This window comes from Octodon degus, unplaced genomic scaffold (genome assembly GCF_000260255.1).
Source record: "Octodon degus isolate 3935 unplaced genomic scaffold, OctDeg1.0 scaffold00234, whole genome shotgun sequence".
Taxonomy (NCBI): Eukaryota; Metazoa; Chordata; class Mammalia; order Rodentia; family Octodontidae; genus Octodon; species Octodon degus.
This window is the reverse complement of record NW_004524810.1, coordinates 93,347-103,942: the sequence shown is the minus strand read 5'-3', so window position 1 is coordinate 103,942 and position 10,596 is coordinate 93,347.

The following is a 10,596-nucleotide window of genomic DNA, read 5'->3' as shown; positions in this document are numbered from 1 at the left end:
ACAATTTGCACTCTGTGAAAGCCTGAGAGAATGTTTTCTGTCCAGATGACTCTCCTTAGGCACACTCTATGTCATCAATTATGTTGTTCTGGTGGCCCCATAATTTCCTTGATCAGAAAATTTGGGACACAACTGAGTTACATGATGTTACAGTACAGGTACTCCTATGTCCTGAGTCTTCTCTGACCTTGAAAGCCTAGGGCCAAAATGTTGACTGTCCTTGCAGCCCTTCTTTTTCTCTAATTTTTGATCTGCAAACTTAGCTTGTTAACCCTCCAGAAGAGAAGCTTATTATTACCTTACAACATATGTAGTTGAGGACCCTTTTATACTTGATGTCAGTTCAAACATTGTAGTACTTGAATTCAGCAAAATAACCCAGTGTAGTCCAATAGTCCATAATAGTAGTGGGTTATCAGTAGAACTGGCAATTGTCAGAAGTTGTTGATTTGAGCCTTTTAAGCTCATCATATTAGTATGGCATTACTTTTTATATCTTGTGGTTATACTTTTCTGCTGAATGGTTAAGGCCAAATTAAAGCAAGACCTATACAACTAAAATGTAACTTTTGTATCTGACAAGGTCAGTCAAATTCCCTCAGGATTCACCCTGAAACCATGTACAGCACCTTGTAGATCTTTTTCACAGCTTTTCTTGATAGGTCTAGTGCAATCTTGGGAGGAGGGTTGCCGTATGCTGAAGGTCTTGACGGTAGTGCTTAGCCTTGCTTGTCTTAGATAGTTATGCTCTGCAGTTTTTATTGGTGTACATGTTTGATTTATCCCTGATACCTGTAATTTGGAGTTTTTCTGAGAAATGGAGCAGTAATACAGGATGGACTAATTAAAGTACAATTTAAGACTTTTTTTTTTTTTTTTTAAATCAAAAACCATATCACTCTGAAGGGAGAAATGTAGTAGTTGCCTCTGCCATTAAGGACTTGAAAGGTAGAAGGATACTGATCTCCAAAATATTTCCATTTCTATTACTTGATTGTCTAGTACTTAACACTAATGGGTCATGAAGAACGATGGCAAGGAAATTTTGTTCATATCTGTGAGATTTTGTGAACATTCCCACCTCAGAACCGTATGAAATCAGACATCTGACTTGATTTTTAGTTATCATGTGTAGTGTAAATTCAGAAAAAAAACCCCAGGAGGTGTGACTTGATATTATAAACCAGTGCTGATGGACCTATGCAGCCAGGCCACAGTGGGCTTATTGAATGAAAGTTCTAAAAGGATTTCTATTACTGTAATGTAAATTCTCTTCCACCTAGAGCCACCTTTGAGACCTTCCTCATGCAGACCTTTTCTGAATTATTCTCATTAGTAGACTTTTAATCATGAATTTAGAAAACAGTGATGATAACTGTGTCAAAATGACAACAAATGAGCCCACATAGTAAGGAAAATGTCAATCTCCCATCTCTCCTAGTTCCTATAGTTACAATAGGACTCAAATACAAACCTGCACTCAGCAGTCAGGAAGTAGAAAAACATCATAAACATCCAGAATGGAAAGATTTGCCTCTGTATATTCACGTAAGTGTGGAGAATATATTTGAAAGTGAATCCTATGCTAGGATGAAGTGGAAAGAATTTTATCTTCTAGCAGACTGACCTTCTCGATGTTATTATGCCAACAAGTATATCAAATCAAGCAGTGCACAGTGACTCTAACAATTTCCTTGTTTGTAGGAATGAGTTCTGGACCCTCAAATTTTGTACACTATTTTTTCCAACCTCACCAACATTTACTGTCTTTTGAGATTTTGGTGAAAGCCATTCCTTCTAGAGTAACACAGAATCTCAGTGTTTTTTTTTTTCAGAACCGGGAATTGAACTCAGGCCCTTGCGCTTACCAAGGAAGCACTTATTCCACTGAGCCATCTCCCCGGCCCCAAAATTTTGTATACTAAACAAAGATGAGGTGCCAGAATGCTCTTGTTGTGCTATAGAAAAAGTATGCAAAAATTTTGGGACGTGATAATCTGGACTGAATTTCTTATTACTTACAAACTTCTCAGCTATTAGCTTGGTGAGTGTGCAAGCTATGCTTCAACAAGGCTTTCAGAAATACATCAGTGAGCCAGGGAGATGGCTTGGTGGTCTAAACATCTGCCTGGCAAGCCCAAGGACTTGGGTTTGATTCCTGGTACTACCTGCTGTGCCAGCCACCAAAATCAGGATGGTGGCTCATGCCTGTAATCCCAACATTGAGGATGCTGAGACAGGAGGATCACTATGAGTCTGAGCTGCATAGCAAAACTCTACACCAAATAAATAAATAATCAAAATATTTTTTTAAAAGAAAGTAATACACCAGTAGAGAGGAAATTAAAGACTCTGAAACCAGTCAGAGGCTGATGGAAGTCAGGTTATTAGTGAAGTATTGGCATGGGCCCATACCAGAGTGGACCCCAAAGTCCACAAACCTAACTCATTTTCATTTTCTTAGGTACAGAATGTAGAGTTGGTATAATACTACTCACCAATGAGCAGAATATCATTCTTGGTTTATTGAACTGTGGGCTGGGGGTTTTCATTGTAGAAAAGACCTGGAAACTCCTGAAATTGCCTACCCACCTTAATAGATAACCAAAACACTATCATATTTCTTGAAGGATTATAGAAATGTGTGGTTACCATCTGCAAGTTTCAATTCTTCAGCTAGTCTACTCCAGTTTTATTTGACTATGGAGAAGGCAGATGGATTTTAATACTGAGAGTAGATTATCAGACATCTAAGTAGGCTCCCATTACAGCTGCTACTACTCCATGTGTGATTTCTTTACTTGGGAAAAACAACCCAGCACCTAGATCCTCTTTTTGATGTACTAACAGGAAAGCCATGCATACTATTCAGTAGGGACAATCAATTTGGATGATCTCAGGGAGACAGAGTTCTATCATTCAGCGAAGGCAGAGAGGGAAAGAAGAGCATACCCAGGTAACCCACAGGTGCCAGGCAGTATCTGTGAACATAGCAAGTGCCAAGGGAAGACAACAGCAGTTTAAATTAGACATACACTCAGATCCCTTAGGAATGACATTACGTGTCACCTCCTTAAGACTACAGTAAACTATTTCTGATTTGAGAGAAAAATATGCAATGTGAGTTATAAATGTATAAATATATAAATATCATGAATAGTTTGTAACTTGAAGAAAAATGGACTGAAATGAGAAATACATGTGCATTAAGTATTTTTCACTTTCTTTTTTTACCCTCTATTTATCCCTATCATTCTGTAGATGGTGTACTCATGGTGATTTTTAAACACATAAATTACATGTTCAAGATGAGTTTATGAAATGAAAAGGAGTGAACATAGCCCAGGGATTAGAGACTTGGGACTGTATGCAGTAATAAATACTGAAAGTTTATGTATGGGAGAAGAATACTTAAGGAGCTTGAGAGGCTAAGGGACTACAGGCAATAGTGAATATTTCCCATTCTTTGTTATATTTTCTTTATCCTGTTTAAATTTGAGGCTATTTCTATTTAATAAATAGATGTCTGACTGTGGAAGTCAGAAACGCATTTTACCAGTTTTACAGTTGCTAAGTGAAAATTTGTGACCTGGGCTCTACCAGTTGGACATGGCCACTCTGGTCTTTGAAGCACTCGAAGTAAGAAAGAAGCACCCCTGCAAAAACCATTCTAGTGTGGCTGACAGCCTGAATATCCAGTTTCCAGAGGTCTCAGTCTCAGCACCCTGATGTCATCAGTGCACACCATGGTGCCTATGCCCTCTGAGAATGCAACGCGGTCTCCAAAATGCTGTCCCAGCAGTTTAAAATTTTTTTTAAAAAATTATTAGTACATGTGTATAATACATAATGTTTGCATTCTTTATGATGAGTTGGTACATAGACACAATACAGTTTGATCCTTTTTTTTAACCTCTTTCTCTCCCTCCACAGGTGTCACCAAAATTCTAAAGTCTGACCTAGATTTCTGATTCTAGCTTTAGGGATCTAAGCTTGTTGTTCAGTTATCTCTATAGTCCATGTACCTTCTTAAAAACATTCAAAAATTATTTTTTTCTTTTTTAAAATTTTATTTTAAAGATAAAAAATAAAATTTCATAACAAGATATTAGGAGAGTAACAATGGTTAATGCATTCTATATTATCTACTCATATTTTTGGATTTAATTAATAGTTTTTAGAGCAAAGACTCTCTTATGATTTGCTGTTTTTCATGTATCACCCAAATCCATGCATAAGATAAGGTTTATAATCCCTAATTATGTGACAAAATAGAAATTAAATAACTTGTACCAGGGCTGGCCAAATAGCTCAGTGGATTAAAGCAACTGCAAGCAGGCACAGGGGCCAGGGGTTTGATCTCAGGGCCTGCTGTGCTGGCCCCACCCCCAAGGCATGCTGAGACAGCAATTGAGACTGGGCGTGGTGGTGCACATCCATAATCCCAGCTCTTGGGAGGCTGTAGACAGGCGGATCACTATGAGTCTGATCTAGTAGTGAGACTCTGAACACTCTGTAGACCCTTCCCTAAAAATACAAAAAACCAAAATAAAACTTGTACTAGATCATATGCTTATTAATAAGCTTAAGAGTCTGAATTTACATCTAGATTGTATAATTTATATTTATTAATTTTTCTTATAATTGGTTATGGAAACATTATGTAAATGCATGCAGTTATTAATAGTATTGAGAATGGCAATATTTAACAGCATCTGTGTCTCAGTTTAGTGTTCTGGTTATTCTTACCTATTCATCATCTGCAAATCTGTGAATCATGAAAGATGATAATGTTGGCTCTATTTATAGTTACTATATTTTGTTCTATGGAGCTTGAACTATACAAACTTCTCAAAACAACTCATACAAATATTTAGTGAGCAGCATCTATGTGCTACTCAATTTTTTACTTGAATTCCTTTTAGCTGTGTTTTATTTACCTTTACGTTTTCCCTCACGTGTAATTATTTTCTTAGACAACCAACTGTAACTTCACCAATGAACAGTTGGGAACACAGCTGCATTTCTATAGCAGGAGACAATGAGGAAGTGTTTAAAAATATGCTAAAACCAAGCAGACTGACCAAAGAAGCTCACAGATGTGCTCACGGTAAATCAGAGACTGGTGACTTCACAGCCAGCTGGCTACGGTATATGCATATTTTCATAGATGAAAATTCTATTTTGAATTTTCAGTAGTTATAGTAGCCTTTTATAAAGTTACAACAAAGGTAATGAATATAACCTAAGAGCACATAAATTATAATAAAAATTGTTTTATTCTCCTTCATTAATATTTATGTTTACATATCCAGTATTGAGATGAACATTTCCAATGCATAAATATATAGTGTATATGGAGATACAAAGACTGACCAAAACATAGAGTGATCAAATCATATGGTGATTGTTTAAATTCTTTAAAAAACTAAAAACTTCTTGATTTGTACACAATTACCTTATCATTCTTGGTGACTTCTGAAGCCATTCTGCAAATGCTTTTTTATAAATACTTGTGGGAGGTATGCAAAAATGTATGGTGAAAGTGGTTGCTAAGTTCCATCTAACAAAAAGGCAGATTTGTCAAAATGTAGGGTGTGATCTAATCCATTTGTCTACTTTATTCTACAGATTTGGCACCCTGTGACTTCCAGCCCTTACTCAAAGTTAAAATAACCGTGAAAGATAAACAGTTTAAATTAATTCAGGACATAGAGACAGACAGGAGCACAACTAGAAACACTCAGAAGAAAGGACTTCTAGAACTGCTTCAAGTGACAAAAGCAATGTATTGTGTCCCAAATGAGGGGTAGTCTACTGAGGGAGATTAATGACAATATATCTTATAGTGTGCTGCATTTTTAAAAATTTAAGCATTCACTATAGTTTTTGATCAGGCTACAATGTTCTTTGTAAAGCCTAGTGTAGTAAGACAATTATTCACATTAATAGACATAATTTTTTTTTCCGGTACTGGGGATTGTACTCAGGACCTTGCACTTGCCAGACAAGTGCTTATTGTATTGAGCTATCTCCCTCGCCCCCCTTATTTTTAACAGATATGATTATGTCAAGGTATTACATATGAAAAAATTACATATGATAAAAAAAGACCAGCATAAAAGAGCACTTACACATTCTTCTGGAGTTACTTGCTTTATCTTGACTGAAATTGTGTTTGAGAAAATTTATAAAATTGAAATGAACCACTCATCACTCAAATGCACTGTTAAAAATTTATAGGTAACTCCAGAGACTAGTAATTCTTCAGATTCAACAATAATTTGCCTCTTATGTAAAGGTGTTATTTCAACCATCTGCAGTATTAGGTTAGGCCAAATAATTCACTACATTCTGATGGCAGGAATTTAGCCCCAAGTTAGTAGGCAATTGCATATTCACTCAGATTTGGCTGGGAAAGTAGGTGCCCCACCTTCCAGGAACACAAGCACATAGTAGTTCCCAAAGACCTGCATGTGGACATCTCAGGGAAACCACAGCAGCATTTTGATAGCATGACCTGGATGTGAGGGCCAGGGGGATGTATAAGAACAGGACAGCTGCCATTAAGTACTCCTCAAGTAGCCCACTCTCACACTGTAGGGTGAAAATTTGATTTTTTTCTTGCTTTCATACTATTACTTGGGCTGCACTAAATCTGTAGATTCTGATTTTTCCTATCTTTGATAAATGTAAAATTTTGCCAACATTTATACTTGATTCAACCAATTCTTATTTTTTAAAGAGAGTACAAATTAGAATTAAAGAACAAAAATTACAGGTTATACAAAATTTCATTTAATTAATGTACTATGAATTTCACAGCATTTCTTGAAATACATAGTGCTGTCTTCCATTCATATTATCAGATATATGCATGTAAAATTGGAAGAAGAAAGAAAAAGAGGAAATAAATGTGCAAGAATTTAAGACAACAAGGGCAAACAATTAAATAAAGGAGATGAAACAAACTAAAGAGTTAACTGCTTCTTTCCATAGAGTAGCGGAATCCAAACCATAGAGTTGGACAACCATAGAGTTGTCCAACCTATCTTGCTTATATACACAAAGTAAATATCTTTCCCCACTCCTTCTCCTTTCCTTCTCCTCAAATCAGTAACTTTCCCTTAGAATAAGATCATTGCTTTTTATTAGTATCTACTGTATCCTTCAGATACCACTTTTCTCTTTTGGATTCTCACACTAAGGAGACAATACAATGTTTGCACATGGGAGTCTGATTTATTTCACTTCAGAGTATGTGCTCTAGTTCCATCCATTTACGAACAAAAGACTCAAATTTATCCTGCTTTATTCCTGAACAATACTACTTTGTGTAAAAATACATCTTCCTTATCCATTCTTCAGTTGACGGTCATCTAGGTTGTTTCAGGATTTAGCCATAACAAATTGTGCTTCTATAAACATGGGTGCATATATAACATTTTGGTATGAGATTTCCAGTTCTTCCAGAAAATTACTCTGGGATCATCTGACTTCAATGGGATCTCCAATTAAGACTATTTATGGAATTTCCACATTGATTTCCATAGTGGTTGTACCAGTTTACACTCCCACCAACACTACAGAAGGCTCCCTTTTTCTCCACAACCTTGTCAGCACTTGTTATTGGCTGACTTCTTAGAGTTAGCCATGTTTTCTGGGTATGACAGCGTAGTTTTAATTTGAATTTCTTGAATGAACAATGATATTGAACATTTATTCATATATTTACTTTTCATTTGCTTTTCTTCCTCTGAGAAATGTATATGCATGCCAGATACCCATTTTTGGATTGGGTCTTTGAATTTTGGGGGCTTGATTTTTTTTACTTTTAACATTTTTTAAAATTAATTTTATTGAGAAAAAAATAGCCATGAGATAGTTTCAAAACCAATTAATAGGACAGTTTCAATAATTAATACATTGCATATTTTTGTCATTATAGTGGATATTCATAGTACAAGCTGCAGATATGATATCCTGTCTGAACCCTATTAGCACAAATCTTTCTTCTCATTCAGTTAAGCGAAAGTAGCTGTATATCTATCTTAACTATTTTGTACATAAAAATACAAAGTGATCCTTCATTTTTATACCCTTTTTTTGTTTAGATTTGTCAGAGATGAGCATTCCCTTGCCATTTAAATATTGTAGGTGCATGAATTCAGTAAAACAATCCAATACAGTCTAGTACTCTATAATAGTGGTATGTTATCTGTAGGACTGGCAATGTCAGAAGTTGTTGATTTGAGGCTTTTATAGTTCAGCATATTAATATGGCTTTACTTTTTATACCTCATTTTTATACTTTTCTGTTGGATGATTAAGACCAAGATAAAGCAAGACCTATATAACAAGAGACGCAACTTTTGTATCTGACAAGATCAGACAAATCCCCTTGGGATTTACCCTGAAACACTGTATTGCAGTCTGTAGATTCTTTGTCAGTGTCAGCCATGTGGATGAGTCAATGCCATTGCTTGAGCAATTAGTGCTCTGAGAAAGCTTGAGAGAGTGTTTACCCTCCATGTGACTCTCCTTAGGCACACACTACATCATTGAACATTTTCCTCTGTGGGCCCATAATCTACTTGATCAGAAATTTTGGGACACAACTGAGTTACAGGATGTTACAGTACAGATTCAACTATGTCCCAAGTACTCACTCACCTTGAAAAACTAGGGCCAGAATGTTGTCTGTCCTTGCAGCCCTTTTTTATGTCTAATTTTTGGTCTGCAAATCTAAGCTCTTAATCCTCCAGAAGAGAAGCTTAAGGATATATTCTCCTATAATATGGGCAGTTGAGCTTAACCTTATTATCTGTCTTAATATCAATCATTTTAGGTATAACATGGAACAGGTATTTTCAATCAAGTATTGATATGTTAAAATTTAAATCCCTACAGACAATGGAGAAAAAAAGAAGAAAAACATCAAAAAATATTTTAAAAATAGAAATAAACAGTTACATATTTTTACACAGAAATTTAGAATCCAACCATACACAGCATTGTAGCAAGACAGTACTGTGACATTTTTTTCTTGTATCTTTTCATTTATTATCATTTTTTTAAACAAACATTTACTTGACAGATAGTATGACAGTAATTGGGATGACATGACAAGCAGTATGTATTTACCAGACCTGAATGACAAGCATTCCAAGCATGACTCTAGTATTATACATAGAGTTATCTTCAGTTCAGTTGCTTATTTCACAGGTATCAGCATATATCCACTTAAGTATAAAGGCTTTGAGTTTATCATTCTTTATAGCTGAGTAATACTCCATTGTATAAAAATATCACGTCATTTTCATCCATTCCTAGGGTGACTGGCATCTTGGTTGTTTGCAAGATTTGGCTATCATAAATTGTGCTGCTATAAACATAGGCACACATATATCCTTATGATACGATGTTTTCAGTTACTCTGGGAAAATTCCCAGTAGGGGACAGCTGGTTTGAATAGGATTTCCAGTCCTAGATTTTTAAGGAGTCTTCACACTGATTTCCATAATGGCTGCACCAGTCTACATACCTATCAGCAGTGGAGAAGGGTTCCTTTTTCCCTCAGCCTCTCTAACATTTGTTATTGGTCGATTTATTTATGATAGCCATTCTTTCTGGGATGAGATAGTATCTCAGTGTTGCTTTAATTTGCACTTCATGGATGGCTAGTGATATGGTGCATATTTTCATATATTTATTTGCTTCTTTAATTTCAGCCTCTGAGAAGTGTGTGCTCATCTTCTGTGTCTAATTCTAGATAGGATATTTAAATTTTGGGGCAGTAATGTATCTTAATTCTTTACAAATTCGAGAGAGTATTCCTTTATAAAAACTTCTCAACAAGAGGAGGTCCCAGTTGTTAATTCTTTCAATTATTATCCATGTGATTTGATTTTTGTTCATGAACTATTTGCCTACCCCTATGTTTGCAAGAATTCCTGCTATTTTCTCTTCTAGGAGATTGTTTCTGTTTTAATGTTTTGATCTTTAATCCATTTTGACTTTAGCTTAATGTGTGCTGATAGACCTGGGTTCAAGTTTTAGTTTTTGGCATGTAGAGATAGTTTTTCCAGCACCATTCGTTAAAGAGGCTATCTTTCTTTCTTCCATTAAGCATGTATGGTGCCTTTGTTAAAGATATGGTGTCTGAGTGTGTTTGTACAGGCTTCTGCATCTCCTAATCTATTCCATTAATCCTCAGGTCTATTTTGTTGAAGTACTATGCTGATTTAATTGCAGTAGCTTTGTTGTACAATTTCAAGTCAGGAATTGTGATGCTTCCTGCCTTGTCTTTGTTTTCCAGGATTGCCTTGGCTATTGTATGTCTTTTCTAGTTCCAAATAAATTTTAGAAACGATTTCTCCAGGTGTATGTGGTATGTTGGTGGTAGTTTGATAGGGATGGTATTAAATCTGTATAACAATTTTGGGAGTATGGCCATTTTCACAATGTTCGTTGTTCCTATCCAGTGCAGGGAATAACTTTCCATTTTCTGAAATTCTCTACAACCTCTTTTTTTTGGAGTTCTGTAATTTTCATTGGATCGATCTCTGACTTTAGTAAGATTATTTCCAAAGTATT